At 32.0% G+C, this 17,794-nt stretch overlaps 1 protein-coding gene and 1 long non-coding RNA gene across 3 annotated transcripts in view; both read right to left on the reverse strand.

Annotated features, from left to right (window-relative positions):
• The window catches only part of LOC108767592 (peroxidasin), a 219,625-nt gene that overhangs the window by 44,000 nt on the left and 157,831 nt on the right, over positions 1-17,794 (reverse strand). The window lies entirely within an intron of this gene.
• Positions 717-8,615, reverse strand: LOC108767593 (uncharacterized). Its single transcript, XR_001940441.1, has 3 exons — positions 8,532-8,615; positions 6,927-6,928; positions 717-729 (listed from the first exon to the last, which is right to left on the reverse strand). It is a non-coding gene; the product is annotated as an uncharacterized LOC108767593 (long non-coding RNA).

Genomic DNA, 17,794 nt, shown 5'->3' on the forward strand with positions numbered 1-17,794 from the left:
TTGGAGCCCATTTTATCAGACGCTCATTTTTGCATAACTTACGAAAAACTTAATTATTGCAAAATTGCAAACAGTATTATAAAAATTGCTTATACTATTATATCTGATAGAAGACTTTTTTACTTTGTATTTATGTTTTTGAAGTTGTATTTTTACCTTTTGTTTAAGAAATATTGCTAAAAACAAAGTGGTATGTCGGTATCGGTGACCTTTCTCTACATATATACTATAATTATGGTTATTACTGTTAAGATATTTAACAATAAATATGGCTAGGCAATAAAGTAACTACAAATTATATTCACTCAAAAAAAGATAATCTAATTGTAAAGTGAAATTTCCGGTAACCTCATATTCTAAGCAGAAACTTTTACAGAAAGAGTATTCCTCTTCCAATGCACTGGACTATTCATCAACAATGTATTGGAGATTATTCTAACAGTTTTCCTCTTGTATGAAGAGGAATATATTTACTGAAAGCGGAGTGTCCTCTTACGAGTAAATTATATTAGAAATATAGCAGGATTTTTTTTTTTACTGCAGATGCAAAACGAAAGTACTCTAACTGTAAGAATATTGTGCTTAGCATATTTTCCTCTTGATTTCAGAAGATTTCTCTTGAGGCCGTATATAAGAATAAAATCCTCTAAGATTTAGCGGTTTCTGCTAATATTAAAATTATTTTTTTTTGGGTGTTAAATTATAGCAATCATTTTTATGTAATAATAACTATAATTTGTGAAATAATTTTCAGTACCAACTATATGTATATATATATATATACACTCGTATTTGTTGATAGAATTTACACATAGTTATTATTAATAATATTATAGCAGTAATAACCATAATTCTAATAACGTGTATTATAATCATAAATAACACAAACTATAATCGCAAATACCAAAAACTTTTGCTCTCAGTGTGCTTATTTGATTTAAAGGAACTTGAGTACGGGAATGATTAGATCTCTTGTGCGTGCGACGACAATTCGAGTATCTTATTTGCATTACTAAATCTGAACTTATTTGCATTGCAACCGATTACAAATGTGTGCACATACGTATGCGTGCGCATATAATGTCGTAGATTATAACTGAATGGTACGAGCGCTAACTACGCGACAGGTCGTATTCGGCATCTAATCTCATAGCTCATAGTTGCCTAATCTCGCTGTTGTCGCTGCCGGTAAACGCGAACTGCAATAAAACTTATCCCGTTGCAGCCACACGGCCATAATGGTCGTTACGCTCTCGGTGTATCAAACTTCCTAAAGCAATGCAGCGTGATCGCGTGAGCACGATTATTTCTCCAGAAAATAGCGGAGCTTTCATCGCTCCTATAAAGATGTTTATTGCCGAATATAGAGGAGAGAGAGGGAAGGGAATAGGAAGTCTTTTACGAGAGGAAAAGACCTGTTATGCTGTTATCGACTCTCCTGTAATTCGTATGGTTGAGATAATAAAGTTTTATTTATGTGCACAACAAATGCGTGGGCAAAAGTGTGCGAGAGCGAGATCGCGTGGGTGCGTGTGATCGAAAAACAAAAGCATGTAAGTTGCGTGACAGCCACAAAGCGGGTGCGCGCTGTGTAATATCACTTATCAGACATTTATCGCGAATATTTATGTCACTTAACAATCCAAAAGCAGCTCGTGTTTTTACACGGGAGATCAAATCACACGTCCAACGTCCGGACGGAAACTTTTTATTCGCGCGGTGTCGGCGAAATTTATTTTGCCCCGACGTCGGCGCTGACATTTGTATTTATATATCATCGCGCTCTTTCGGCGATGCAATAACGACCCGTAAAAATAACGGTAGCGGAACGAAATTCGCGAATGGCCGCGTTAAACATCCTTGACAGAAAAACGTGCTCGATTGGAAATTCCATAGCCATTAATGGCTTAAAAGAACCGTATGTTTCTATCTCGTTCGACGCAATAATGGCTGGCGTTACAAGCCGCCCCGTATCGTATACCAGGTCTAACGAGTTTACCATGGAATACCTGCTACAATTTACAAAAGTTTTTCCCGCCGGGTAAACTGTAACGACGCACTGCGATGCTCGTGAATTTATCGAGCACCTGTTCTCTGACTGGTACTCGTAGCTCGTCTTCCAAACTCGCTATAAATCTCTTTACAGTTAGTATACGCGTTTGTCGCAGATCACGTCGTCTGACTCTGATCATGCGCCACTACGTGTCTCCGCGTAAGGAAATACGCTCGTTGTTTCTCCCTTATCCTTGCGAAGTCCCTTTAAATCTATCAACTGGCATGCTACTGAAAATTCTAAACACGAACACGCTTCCTACGCCAGAAGGACGAAGGTCCCTTGTATACCGGCATTATCGGCGAGGCGTTCATGTGTTTCGGCACGTAGGATGCTTAGCCCTCGGAATGCTATCTCATCGAGGACCTGTTAGATTCGTCGACGTTTCCAAGTAATTGCGTCCAAGCACTAACAAGCGATGCGCTCCGTAAGCGATACGGTCAATGAGAAATGCAGCTGCGTACGTAACTAAAGTCGACATTGAAGTCTATCGAACGTGAACGGTCTGGAAACGAAAGGAAATAAGAAACGATGAGTATTATTTAAGGATAGCGGTAACGCAATAAGAATAGATTGCGCATTCCCTGAAAGTTGTCTTTGGCTTATAATTTGAAAGCGTGAGACAGTTGAATTAGAGTTTCTATAATAAGAGTTAAGATAAACTGTCATGTACAGTCAAGTTAATTCTCCTATAATAAGCTCTTAAAGCATTCACTTTAAAATTAAATTCAGTATAAATTCGGGATAAATTCGAGATAAATTCAAGATCTATGCAGACTAGTTATAGTTACCAACTGAAAATGGACATGTAGCATTGAATACTGAAATTATATATAGTTAAAAGTGAATTCGGAAAGACGCTATTAGCGCTATTTGTATTATTTTAGCTTCATAATTTATTAGGCATAATACAAGATTGGCACAAAAAGCATTAATATTAACTCCCTGAAAGTAACATCTAATCTAATCTTCAGAAAGGTTATATGTCGATATTCATCAATGTACATCGATAGAGTAGGATATCAATAGATTTTACATTTACAAGTCATTCTTGCAAAAGCAATAAAAGAATTTTTTTTAATGACAAAACGATACCGTTCCTAAAAAATTGTTAGTACTGATTTTATTATATTTAGGTTGGATACTACTGATATCAATATTTAGTCTTATATTCTCTATATTGTATACTAAAAGAACTGCCGAGTGCGGATTAAAAATTTGTGAAAGTTTTTAACGAAACTAATCGACTTTTGTGCTTACACTAAATATTTTCTGACTATACATATATTCAGTTATTGCGTTATTACTGGCCGAATAGAACCTAATGAAGGGGATCAGGTGCTATTATACTAGCGTATAATGGTACTGTCTCGATATACTATAATATTAACGTATACATATATAATGCCTTTGTGCTAACTATTCATCTATTTTTAAATATTTTATATTTAAAAATTGGCGTTTATCTTAGCTATGGTGGATTTAGACAATCAAGACTCGTTAAAAATTGTTATTTGTTTAACTTTCGTTATAGAAATTCTCTCTCTCTCTCTCTCTCTCTCCCTCCCCCGCTCCCTCTCTTTCTCCCTCCCTCTCTCTCTCTCCATCCCTCTCACTAAAACTATCGAGTTGAAGAGAGATACTGATATGTTCAATTATTTCTAACGGAGCACAGGTGTTAAGTTCAGGGAATGCACAGTCTATGCCCATTACGTCCATAGGTAACGATCATTGCCGAAGTGAGAAGGAACCGCGAATTAATTAACGCAGGACATCTCGTAGTGGAAGTGGTCGAGGTTCGTGGTCAGATAAAACTCTAATTTAAGTGGACGGTCGAAATGTGGATCCCGGAAGGCATCTCTGCATAAAAGGCAGTTAAAACCAAGTGGCTCTGCTATCTATTCAGCCAAACCCTTCTCCCACTTTCGTCTTCCGAGCGACTTTATTCAAGACCTCAGCGAAGATTCGTGATGCAACATTCGTAAAAGGGGTAAGAAGTGGCGGAAACGTGTGCCTCCTTTCGCTCGACGAACCCAAATGGAAGAAAGCCACGCTACGGAGAACGAATAAGGGTGGGACGTAACAGCGGCGGACGGAAGGCACGCAGAAAAGAGTAGAAAAAGTCCAAAAGTACTCGACGTCGGTAGCGGAGTTTGCGTAAAGGGGTTTAGGTAAATTGAAAATGGAATTAAATTCCCTGGGCGCTGCTCGAGAGAGGATACACACGGTATGCCTGGGAAGTCGAGAGAGGAAAGATGTACTCGTTGTTTCTTTTTTTTCTTTTTTTTCTTCTCTTTTTTGCCCCCTTTCTTTTTTTTGCTCCCTTTCTATTTTTGCCACCTACCCCGTCACCCACTCACGCCTTCTTCACTCTCTCGTTACGCCTCCGTGTCGTTTCTGTCCGTTCCATCTTTTGGAAGTCATCCACGAACGCGCGATGCGAGTAAGGTACACAACGAGCTTACCCGGTGTAAATGGGCGTGCGACGGGTGAAGTGCCGTGTTCTTCCTCTGGTAAATATGCTCACATAAATATACATATGTGCTTTCAGCGACGAAATATGCACGTAACTTACGGCGACGCAAAGATAGAACTGCGTGTGAAGGGAAAATATTGAAGAAATCGACATAACGTGTCGCACCGCTGCAGTCGCTTGAACGGCGTTAAATCGCGATACCCCCGCCGACACAGAAGAAAATTGCATTGTCGTGTTTACCTGACATAAAACTAAAATTAAGTATACATGCTCGACGTTACATTTTCGCAAATTACGTAAAATTCACGTTAAGTATACATGCTCGACGATACATCATTCTAAAAATCGTAAGTGGCCAACACTTTGAATTAACACTTAGTATTAACGTATGATTTTCCTGCGCTCCGCCTAAATATTCATCGAGTAATAAACTCTTGGCTTAAAATGTCAGCATTAAGAAAATCGATGATAGTAGATCCAACATCACGATTAAGCTGTGGTCCTTGCTATATTATGCAAGGTATCGATCCGCTAAAACCCGTTGAGTAACGATCAATCAAACGGATACGAACCTGACTTACAGCTATAGAAGATACAACACGTTTCCCGTGGCAAATCCTCTAGCAATGTTGAACCCGAGTCCATAATTGAATGCCATATACAGTGACAAGAGATTTCACAGTGAATATTCGGACAGACAATGTGTTTCGCACTTCGCATAGATAGCACAATCCTTTTTCTATGATATTTCAAGATGATATATTTTATTCTACTTTTTTCTCTTATAGAAACCATAGATGTAATAAGAATAGTCTGCACATTCCTATGAAGTTATCACTATCGATTTCGAACAGAGAAAGAACAATTTTGCTGAAGCATTAAAAAATTTGAGTAGATACACAGATTTTAAAATAATTTTGTTAGATTATCAAAATAATTACGTAGAAATCTCAAACATACTCTGTTATCAAAAGAACAATATGTGTGGTAATCTAACTTCTTGAGTTAAATAATATTTTGTTATGTTTAACTTCCATTTATGTCGAAATGTAAATCAATCCATTTAATTTTCATCGCTAGTTTCAAAGTAAACATCAATCATATTAACATGCTCACCCAACGAATAATAAATTAAATTTGTGTTAAATTTGATACATTTTCTTGAGTTAAATTCTATTGTAGCCAAATTAATGCAATATGGCTGGAGCAGTGAAGAATCTATACTATCTCTCTATAAAAATAATTAAACAAAAATAATTCAAATTAAGGACAACTTGACATTATGAATTTAACAATGTAATAAACAATGCTATAAAAAGGTCTGACATTCTCTAGCAATATTTTAAACATTGAATATAATTATTTCAATGGTCAATCGACAAAATTACTTTTAGATCTGTAGATAGTTAAATTTTTAAAAACATGAAAAAAATAATTTTGCTAGACACCGAACTGAAAATAATTTCGTTAGTCCATCAAAATATTTGTGTAGAAAACTCAGGCATGATGAGCAATGTTGATATCCTAACAATCAACTTGAATATCTTACATAATTATTTTGATAGTCTAATAAAATTTCTTTTCGAATCTATATCTAGCTAAATTTTTTAATTATATTTTATATAACCTATAATATAACAATTTTTATAAAAATACATTTTTAGATTATTTTGAAATAGCTTCAGCAAGCCCGTTTTTCCTGTGAAAGAGTGAGACAGCTTGAATCATTTCTGCCCCCCTCCCTCTCCCTCCCCCTCCCCCCCTCTCTCTCAAGTATCAAAGAGAGATATATAATTTAATTCTTTCTAACAGAACACAAATACTAAGATCAGGAAATGCGCAATCTATACACCGTTAAATTCATAACGTGAAATTATATTCGATTTAAGTTCAATCATTTCTATAGATCACCACTACTCCTATATAATATGTCATTAATTTAACTTAAACAGTCGAGTTAAACAATCAAACTCGAGGGAATGTATTAAATGGATTTAAACTTAGTTTATTATTTATTAGTGCATATGTTCATATGGACGTTGTTTACTTCAAAACTAACCACAGAAATAGATTGATTTACATTTTGACACATATAGAGATTAAAAATAACACAATGTTATTTAACTAAAAGAGTTGAGTTACTACTATTCTTTTGATTGGTATCTAACAGTGTGCACCTATTACGTTTGTGGTGTGAACGAACGTGGCATGATTGTTTAAATGAGAGAACCTAAAAATTTATTCGTCACTGAGTACAGATAAAGACAGGGAGTGAGAAACAAACACACAACGGGTACTTCGTAGACAACTCGATAACGCGATTATTCAATAGGACTATGTAAATTTCGTTAATTGCCGTCTCTTCTCGAGAATTTCGGAAGGTAGTGACAGCCCGACTTCTCTCTGAGAAATTCCTGCTAATTCCGCAGGGACACAAAGCGCTTAAAATTAGTACGAAATGCAGCATGAATAATAATATTACGTGAATAAGAAGAAGACACCTTCGTTAAAGCAACATCATAACTAATAATGGTTTCATGTTTCATCACATTTTAACACTATTTTTACAATAATTGGATGACGAAGGAAGGCAAAGAATTCTTATTCAAAGCGCCAAGATACGCGGGATAAACTTTTCCGATAAAATGAACACCGAACTGAAAGACATACATGAGTATTGACACACCACTCTGACTGCGTTTATATTATGTCATGGTATATTACAAACATAATTAATCGAGAACCGCTCACAAAATGAGACAAAATAAAAGTTAAATGAATGTGTCGTATGTTAATCAATGTCACCGTTAACCGTCAAAGCGCATTAACGCGATTATATACAGTGCAATTTAACCGCGTCGTAATTCGTTTATAGAAATTGGATAACGTGCAAGCACGGAGCAAAACTTGTTCGGATTGGATTTTGTATTCCTCATTAAACAACTTGATCGACTATTATGCAGCAGCGCCATGCGAATGTTTTAAAATATAGAGATCACATTATTACTTCGAAAAATGTATTGCGTAAGTAAAAAATTAACCGCACAAATCGATGAGATTATTAGTATCCATAATAATCCTATGTTTTATTCATTCTTAACCTGCTAATTTTGTCGAGGTCAGTTAACTAATGTAATAATTCCAAATTTGATTCAATCAATTTCCAGGACTAATTATAGTTTATAAATTTTGAATAATTTTTAGTGTAAGAAAAAAATCTGCTTTCCATCAAGATTTGATAATATTGATAATTGAAAAATGTTATCAGAGGTACTGGATAAAAACATGCTAAGCGCGCCAATGATATAGTCTTTAACATGTGAAATTGATGCAAAATATAAAAAACATATAGACACAAAAATTACACACAACGCTTTTTTCTGATTTATTTTTTAATTTAAATAAAACTTCACCATATTGGAAAAAATGTTTTTTTTTATAAGGAATATAAAATAGCAAATAATTAAAATATATAAGGACTTTCAAATGTAAAATAATAATCAAAATCTAAAGAGAGGTTGTAAACGTCAAAACGCAATTAGTGGTACGCAAATCATTTAAAACAAAGTGTCTTTAATAAAACCTCATGAGTGCAATATGTGTGGTACCATAATCACAAACGTTTCGGGCTCACTTTGATGACGGCTCAAAGCGGAGCTGAAACGTTCGTAATCACGGTACCACACATTGTACTCATGAGGTTTTATCAAAGACACTTCGTTTTAATGATTTGCACTAACTGCGTTTTGACTCTTACAAACTTATTTCTAGAATTTGATTGTTATTTTATATTTGAGAATCCTTAGATTTTAATCGCTTTTTTTTTAATCTCAAGCTTTTTTTTCTTATATAGGATTTGATGGAAATATTTTAATAGTAAACTCGGACATAAGCGTTAAAAATTATTCTAGAAACAGTTTCCATGTTCTTGGACAAAATCTTATAAATAATGTTATTAAATGATTAAGAGCCGATTGTTCCCCATCTTTAGATAAACTGTACGATAATTTATCTATCTATTGGATAAACAAAATAGTAAAAGAGTAAGAGCATAAAAGAGTAAAAGAGTAAGATAGTGAGCTGAAGTTTACCAAAAGGTGGAACAACCCAACCTAAAGGGAGAATATGTAAAAACAGAATTCGTGTCACTTTAATCCATCTATAGTACCAAAATTAGGAAAAAAACATAAAAGATATCTGCGATATTGTCAGAAACCATTTTATATGAAAAAAGATATTGCTAATTGCTTTGGAGTCTTGCCAAACGTTCGGCCACGAAGAATATTTTATGTTACATATGTTTTCTGTTACATATATTTGTTATAGGACATGTGCACACGTTTAAACAAGGACACTGTCATAATTAATAAATTAATTAAATTGGCTTAAATAGAGTTAAATTCAACTATATATATTCTACATATATGAATAACTAATAGAAAAGAAAAATAAATCTAATCGTGTTAAAAGTTGATACAAATATTAAAACCCAATGTAAACTGAATTTCCAAAAAACCTATTATTTTGGATAATAATATTTCGGTATAAAAACAAGAGATAAATATGAAATGATGTAGTGGGAAAAAAATATGGCATATTGTCCTTTATAACTGTATAAATTCATATAGTTAATTTGCATATTACTGGTGCATGTGTACGTCAGTGCATAAATTAACTAATGTTACGCAAGTTGTTTTTCGTGTATCTATCGGATATTCATTGCAGTATGCAGTATATCGCGTTATATATGTCGTCACATTGAATTAAATCCATTACGCGTACTTAATTATTTTATTAGCATGGCGGTCACAGTAAATGAGATTTGCGAGAGATACTTTCCTGTATTTCTATATCGTTGAGCGTTCTGTTAGCAGAAAATACATAAAAACAAACTTCTTTTATTTAAAAAGAAGAATCATAATATTTTGTCGCAAACATTATGAATATTCATTTCGGTTCTTATTAGCGGCTCGTTGCGCTGTGAATCAACCAACGTGAAAATACGTTGCCACATGATGCAAAGTAAGAAAAACGGGTCCATGTTACTGCCAAAGACTATCCATAAAAATGCAAAAGAGGATGCATAACAGTTCCAATAAACACCCCCTTTAATGAGAAGCAGGTCTAACTTTAGGAAAGCGCCTGTTCGCCCTTAATCGTACTTTGTGGAAAAGTTTTATAAAATTATGGAAAAGTTTACGCTCGTAATTATCACCTAGGGACTATAGCGTCGTCACTAGCAATCCAATAAATTTATAACCTCTTTAACTAAGTCATGGTCACAAATCTTTTAAAATCAAGTAATATCGATAAACGAAATATCGCGTAGAAATACGAGTGTATAGAACTTAATTGCTTAAAAAAAAGTTCTATTGCAAAGAAATATTGGGTTAGGGTAAAAGTTCGTAACGCTACTTTATTTGTATCAAATATACATATTTTTAAAAAACTTTGGCATTTATACATAGAGAAAAGGCCCCTATTATGAGATACCGAGTTCATTTTGGGTAAATGCTAGAAGTTTATAGGCAGAATTTTAAAAAATAATAAATCATTTTGAAGAGAATTTAATAAGCTTTACGATAACGTTACATAAAATTTAATTCAAATTCCATTTTTTTGAAAATTAAAGAAATGTAAAAAGTGAACAAATCGCAAAGACAAAAAATTGTGCTCGTAATATGAGATGCCCCGAGAAATCGATAGTAAAACGCAAAGTATATCAGTATTGCAATTAAAAAACTTTATTTAATGTTTCTAAAATACAAACAAACACAGCCAGCACGAAAAATGAGCATGCGATAGATTATACCCAGAACTCATTTTCAGGTAGTTCGAATCAAGCATCGGAGATATAGGCACTCGACGTTTATTCCAGTTGTCTTTTTTATTATTGTACAATAACATTTATACTTTAGCAACGATTTTCACTATAACATAGGAGCATGGGTTATTTCATATTAGGAATACTCTGGGTATCTCATATTACGATTTCTACGCCTTATGGTTTTACAATCATCAAATCTAACTTCTGTAATTAAACAATTCAACATATCCCGTATTTTTCTATTAGTACGAACCTTACTCTGTCACTACATGAAGAATTTATTGTCAAATATTTATTTATTAAATAATAAACAAGATTTAAATGTTCATCTCAATGAAACTTGAAGACATCCAAATTCTAAAATCTTGTTTTACAATGACTACAGGCATGATCTAATAATGAATTTTCTACTAAATAGTATTCAATCCAAAAGCAATAAATTCATGGTGGAACCAATAAATAGCGTTTATTAGTGTAATACGCCGCTATCTCATAATAGGAGGCTTTCCTCTATCGATAGAACAAAGTTTCAACTTTAAGAATCTGCTGTTTTTTTAATTACGATACCGTGATTTTTAATCATTAGGAGTTATGAGCAATTAAAGTCAAAATACTCGTTTTATTTAATCGGTGGTAACTAAATAACAAAAAATCTTATCAATATTTAAAAAAACGATTTCGTAGGGAAAATTTTAAGTTTTTATATCAGAAAGTTAAAAATTTTTGCAAGTTTTTTTGAACACGTGATAGGTTTACGAAATGAGAAGAAAATTTCCCATTTTTTCTAGCTCGTAGTTTACTATATGTAAAGATTACCAATCTCACAAAAACTCAAGACATAGTAATCTTTCGAAAGTAGAAATTTTAACCTTTAAAATTTTCTTTTCCTAAATTTAAATTTCGTTCGTTGTTAACAAAGTTACAGTTGCTTGAATTTTGAAGTTCGTAACGCTACGAATTTTTTTTTCAACAATACATATAAAGTAAAACAAGAAGGAGAAACATTCGTAAAATCACAGCCGACAATTTGTATCTTTCTTTTATTACCTTACTTTTAGCTGGGAATCGGTAAATTTAGTGCGTCAGATTTATTTTCATTTTTCATGGAAAATCTTATATTTGAACGTAATATGGAATATGATCGTGGAAAATAGGAACAACTTAAAAGTTACATCACGCAGATGGAAACTAATAGGAAAAACTTCGTGAAACACGCAGTATTTATTTATAACATATTCTGTATACAGTCACCTCTGTTTTGCTGCACAGCCGCAGTGTTTTCACGCGATGCATATACAACCCACTCTATGCAGCAGCCATGAAGAAGTCATCCCGTAAGTTTCATAAAAGTTTACGGTACATACAAACTTTTGATCAGAGAATCGATACATGCATATCGTCTTTATTTTGCTCTTGTTTAATGTTGAAGATAAACGATTATTAAAGTTCAATTACAAATTCTATTTTGTCATTCGTTTTCATGTAATTTATTTCATAATATTTTATATTATCATAATAATTGGAACAAAAATCCGTGGCGTTACTTCAAAATTCAAACAGCTGTACCTTTGTTAAAAATGAATAAAATTTAAATTTATACCAAAAGGATTTTAAAACTTAAAATCTCTATACAATCTCTATCTTATTTCGAAAGATTACTTTTGAGTTTCTGTGAGTCTGATAATATTTATATATATACATATAGAAAACTACGAGCTAGATAAAATGAAAAATTTTCTTCTCATTTTGTGGGCCTGTCATGTGTCCAAAAAAAAACTTGTAAAAATTTTCGATTTTCTGATGTGAAAGCTTTAAAATTTCCATACAAAATCTTTTGTTTAAATGTTCCTATACATGAAAAGAATTTTTTCTTAGAATTTATCCTGAAAATATGGTAGTCCTGGGACGACATCGTATTTCGAGGAATTTTTTATGTAATTCTCTCTCATTTACTTATAAAACTACAATAAAGTATAAAATAAGTTTGATTAATTTTACTGAAGTGCACATGGTAAAAATCTTAAAGTATTGCATACAGTACCACAACTATCATATTTTCAGGGTAAATTTTAAGAAAAAATTCTTATAAGATTTTTTGTCGTTGAGTTATGGCGGATAAAAATAAATGAGCATGTTGACTTTGATTGCTCGTAACTCGAATCTGTTACCCTATTTGTTGCTAAATTTTTTTAAAACATGGAGACATGATACGAATAAAGCAGCGTTATAAATTTTTGTCCTAAGCCAATATTTTATATTATAATAATATTTCATATTATTCATGTTATGTGTAGGAGAGATTAGGCATATCACATTTATTCAAATAGCCTGTAATATTTTTCAAGATGTTAATGAATGAAATATATCCAACTCCGCTACAGATACGAATATTATCCACTTGTACAACTTTTTCTTTAAATCTTTCAAGTATTGTGCAGAAGGCCGAGTAATAATATCGACATTCCGGCGGCGTTATTTCGGAAAGAAAATAACAAAAAGCCATGACCGGAATAGAATTTTGAAATATGGGGCCTATTTTATCGCGGACACTGATATAAAAAAAGGAGTACCACAGTGTCTCCCTTGTTGCCATGAAATATTTGCCGCCGTGGATTCAGCGTGTACGGCCGATAAAACAAAATCCGATTAAATGCTTTGTTTTCGTCACGCTTTTTTCCGCGCTACGACGCCCGTGTCCTAATTGATTTGCCGAGTAATGGATCAGCCCGCACGTATCACTATTACGAACGAGCATCGGGGCGTCGACCAATGATACATACCATTGTATACAATGTGCAATACATTTCTCTTTATATTTATCGATGTCTTTAATAACGTATTAACTCGAAATCCCCATTATTAAGCTAACAAAAGAAATGTTCGATTTCGAATTTTATCACTCTCTTCTAAAGATAAAGATAGTTGAGTCTATAAAGCTTAATGATCCAATATTTCTATAAACATTTTCGATATTATCGGAATATTGTAAAACTGTAACTACTATGAGTGACATTAAATTATTAAAAGTAATATCAGATATTAATACTAATATAATATTGATATTAATACTAATACCAATATTAGTATTAATATTAATTAATATCAGAAACCGTCAATTGTGATTACATTAATTAATCCTTTTGCAATTCCTTTCCACGAAATTAAATGTATTATTTCTAAATTTATTACATTAATATCTTATACGGGTTGAGTGCAAGCAGATGGTAGTACATATATCTCTGTCTACAATCATATATTTATTCCCTTCATTTACAATCTTGGTCTTTTTCATACAGCTAATCTTTTTTCGCTTTCAAAAAGAATTTCAGGTTACTTTTTAATATCAATTACATTATTAAATAATTTTTTATCTCAAATGTTCAAGTCTTTATTTGATAAAAACTTGAAATTTGAGCAAAAATAAAGGTGAAATTTGAGAGCGAGATTTTGATATTGCCAAAAAAGACTCAAATTGCAGACAGAAATATTGTATTGACAACAATTGATATTTTAACAATCTGTGTAGAATTTAAAAAACTTCCGTAACTGCGTTACATCCAATACTGGATGTCACGTATCGCAACGTATTTCGTTATTATCGATTTTTCTATTACCACAATAGCTTGATTATATTGAGCTTAGCGCGTTGACGATACATGCTCGGAGCGTGCACTCACAGACTTGACCAACTTAGGGAACGCCTAAGGTGAAGAGTAATAGACAGGAGGTCGGCAAGCTACGTACGAGGTACTAGAGACAGTGAAGTGTAACACTATGTGTAGAACATAATAACATTATACTGCTAACTAACTTCACCGGTGTACTGCCTTCTATATCAACCTTGCTTCCTCGGACGTTTAACGTGTAGCCAGTGAGAGTTTTCGCATCAACAAGTAGATAGAAATGTGCAAGCCTATAAAGTTAGATGAGATAAGAAACTAATGTAATAAGGAACTAACATATATTCCTGGAATGGCAAATCAGAACTTTAAGTTGGAGCAAGCACTGAAAAAAGTTTAATAATAATCAAGTTTAGATATGAAATCTTTGATGCAATACATTCAATTAAAATTCGATTAATATGTATAATTATAATTAATTAAATGCTAATTTTACTTTTCTAAATTATTTTATCTCTCTAATTATTATTTTCGTTTATTAAAATTGTTATCTAACTTTCCTAATTAATATCAAACTTTTATTATTATTTCGTTTGGAAACATTGATTAAATATTTTACCAAATTGATGAAAATATTTAAAAAAATTTTTCAGAATTCTGAATAATTTTATAACATTTAAAAAATTCAATATACAAGTAAATAATGGCTTAATACTTATAAACAAAATTTAAACAAGGAATATACAGCCAAAACGCCAGTTATTTATTGCGATGTAGTGTATTTAAAAAGACACACACAAAAACTCTTTTAACAAGTAATGTCTGGAAAATTTCTTCCATCCTCAATAATTCGGAAAATATAAAGATTGTAAAACTATATAGGTTAGAAACGTGGTAAGAATATACAACAATATAATTAAAAAGGCATAAACCACGAACGCCTGATATAGATGGCTTAAGTATTATATATTTGATATATTACAATAAATAAACGTTTCGGTCTTGAATCAGACCTTCTTCAGTACTACATTAAGTCTCAATACGCATATAAATAATTTAAGATATTACAAATATCCGTTAAATACGTTACTAGCAGATGTTTTATTCCGTTCAGTGATGCTAGTAACGTATTCAACGGATATTTGTAATATCTTAAATTATTTATATGCGTAATATTCTAATTTTGAGACTTAATGTAATACTAAAGAAGGTCTGATTCAAGACCGAAACGTTTATTTATTGTAATATATCAAATATATAATACTTAAGCCATCTATATCAGGCGTTCGTGGTTTATGCCTTTTTAATTATACAGGGTGTTTGATAATTAATAAAAAATCTTTTGCATAGGGGCAAAATGGACTAAACTGAGAAGAAAAGTCCTTTACAATTTTGCAATTTTTACAATGGTTAACAAGATATTAATTGCTAAAAATTGCCGAAAATTGATTTTCAATAATTTTTTACTCAAAAACTATCAACTTTACAGAAAAACTGTAACAGACAAAAATTGTTTATTTTCTTCTCATAAAGTTTTGAGAATTTTTTTAGAATTTTTTAATACTGTATTTTCCCATGTTGGTAAAAATAAGAAAAAGCAATACTAAAAAGTTGATAAAAAATTCTGAAAAAATTCTTAGAGCTTATGAGAATATAATAAACAATTTTTGTCTCTTGCAGGTTCTGTAAAGCTGGTAGTATTTGAGTAAAAAATTATTGAAGACTAATTTTCGACAATTTTTAGTAATTAATATCTTGTTAACTATTACGAAAATTGTAAAATGGCAAAGGACTTTTCTTTTCAGTTTAGTCCATTTTGACCCTATGCAAAAGATTTTTCATTAATTATCAAACACCCTGTATATGATTGTAAAACTACCAGTGAATAATTGCAACTCCTATCACATACAAGTAAAGAACTTTGGAATTCTTTACGACACGGAATCTTGCAATTGAAAACGGACAAATACTAACAGTCACACAAAAATCAACTATTTTACAAGAACTTTTTACATTATACTTTTTATACTAAATAACCATCATATATTACAACATGACTGAGATTTATTCTCTCTTATTTAAATAGAAAATTTTAATTTATATAATTTCCGACGTAAAAATTGTACTAAAGAACATACTAATGAAGGCTGAATATTAGCCGAAACGTTTATGAATTTTAATTTTGTAAGATCTTTTTAAATACACTACATCGCAATAAATAACCGGCGTTTTGGCTGTATACTCCTTGTTTAACTTTTATTTAAAAAATTGTTCACATTAAAAAAATTGTGTTATACAAATTGAGACACTTTTTAAAAGTGCCGAAAAAATCTACATCTTTTTTATGTTTCTTCATATGTGAATTCTGAGATATTCCAAGATATCTTATTCTATGATTTCTTCATTATTAAAAACAATGCGATTATATTCGATCGATACAAAAAATCATTTTGTTCAAATAGATTTCTTAATTTTAATTCTCACCATCTATTGTGCCATAAGAAAGGCGTTATTCATAGTATGGCTGACCGAATTTTACTTTTGTATAATGTTACTTTTTACCAAAAAAATTTTATAGAAATTATTCAGATTTTGCTAAATAACGGTTATCCTCTTAATTTTATTTTTTCTAGTATACAGACAAGAATTAAATTTCATTGCAAAAATAATGTCAACCTTACTAAACAAATAAATCGAGGCAGAATCAATGATCGATATTTTACTGTGTCGTATGTTAAGATTATCTCTGAATCTTTCATCCCGATCGCTGCTGGTATACTGAAAAAAAGAATTGACTACTGCAGCAAATTACATGGTAAAATACGGCATAGCATTTTTAATTGGCTGCTGCAATAAATTAAAAATGCTATGCCATATTTTACCATCTAATTTGCTGCAACAGCCAATCTTTTTTCAGTGTATTAATAAAAAAATAGCTTTTACGATTTCCAACACCTTATGGAAATACATCACTAGAGGTAAATATTTTGGATTACATGTCTCACCAAGAAGTTGTTTACAAGATTTCTTGCCATGACTGTGACGCTACATACGTGGGACAGACTAAATGACATTTAAAAACTAGAATTAATGAACATGCAAATGACATTAACAAAAGAACGGGCTCCCCTTCGGTAATTTCGAATCACCACTTGAGCTATATGATGACAATTTTAATTTTGGGACGACGTTAAAATTTTAAATAGTGAAACCGTCATATAATAAAAGATTGATTTCAGAGATGGTGTATATAAAAAAACAACAGCACGGTTTAAATAAGCAGAGCGATAGCGAATCTCTTTCTGACTCCTATCTCCCGATTTTACAACTATTACCTCCTTCCTAATTCTAACGCTTCCTTCTTTTCCACCACTTCACGTTCTTTCCCCTTCTTTTTCACTTGCTTGACTTATACTTGTCTTGTGTTCTTACTGTTAAAAGAATTTTTAAACACATAACGATCTCCTTTTGATGGCGATAAACAGTTTTTCCAATTTTTGATATATATTGTGAACTTGTTGCAATTGGGATACTCTCTTTGGACTTCTAGTTTTCAAATATGTTTTAAGGTACGACCGTAAATTAATTTGTTAGAGTAATTCTTTAAATTATATAATAATTTCAGTCTTGGAATAACTAACGTCTATCGACCTTTGTAAATCAAAATGTCAACCTAATGACGTGTACAATTGCAATGAGGCATTTTTTAATTGTCATGATTTACCAGTTTTAATTATTGGAAGGATTGATGTAATACGGATTCGATGAAGATTGAAGATGTTTTAAAATAGTTAATTACGCATTTATTGTACGTCACT

This window comes from Trachymyrmex cornetzi, unplaced genomic scaffold (genome assembly GCF_001594075.2).
Source record: "Trachymyrmex cornetzi isolate Tcor2-1 unplaced genomic scaffold, Tcor1.1 scaffold694, whole genome shotgun sequence".
In the NCBI taxonomy this organism is placed as follows: Eukaryota; Metazoa; Arthropoda; class Insecta; order Hymenoptera; family Formicidae; genus Trachymyrmex; species Trachymyrmex cornetzi.